Source organism: Spea bombifrons, chromosome 6 (assembly GCF_027358695.1).
Source record: "Spea bombifrons isolate aSpeBom1 chromosome 6, aSpeBom1.2.pri, whole genome shotgun sequence".
Classification (NCBI taxonomy): Eukaryota; Metazoa; Chordata; class Amphibia; order Anura; family Pelobatidae; genus Spea; species Spea bombifrons.
In genome coordinates, this window is record NC_071092.1 from 33920900 (window position 1) to 33921340 (window position 441).

Here is a 441-nt window from a genome sequence, read left to right on the forward strand (position 1 = left end):
AGTCTAGCACCATCTATGCAACAATGGTTTTACACAAACAAATGACAATAGGAAAAAAGGAGATCATAAAAAAAGGGGTTAAAGCACTGTATAAAATGGACATTTACTTACCTTTCACCCTGTCACAACTTATAGGCCTCACAGACAAAATAGAAAAGAAAAAAAAGTGCTGTGCCAAGATGTTATCATGGTTACTATTACTTGAATTTGAGAGCTCATTTATGCAAGTGTATATGTCCGATGTAACTGTTGCTAACTGAAAATCTCTCCACATAACATACACATTTTCTACTCAGACATGTCCTGAGCTCACCATTAACATGTTGACCTTAAGCAAACCATTTTTGTATTGCTTGTGTGTCGGACAGGTTGCAAACTATTGCAGACAAAAAAAGGAACACGTATAACTGACATTTACCCCGAATTAACAGGTGAACAACA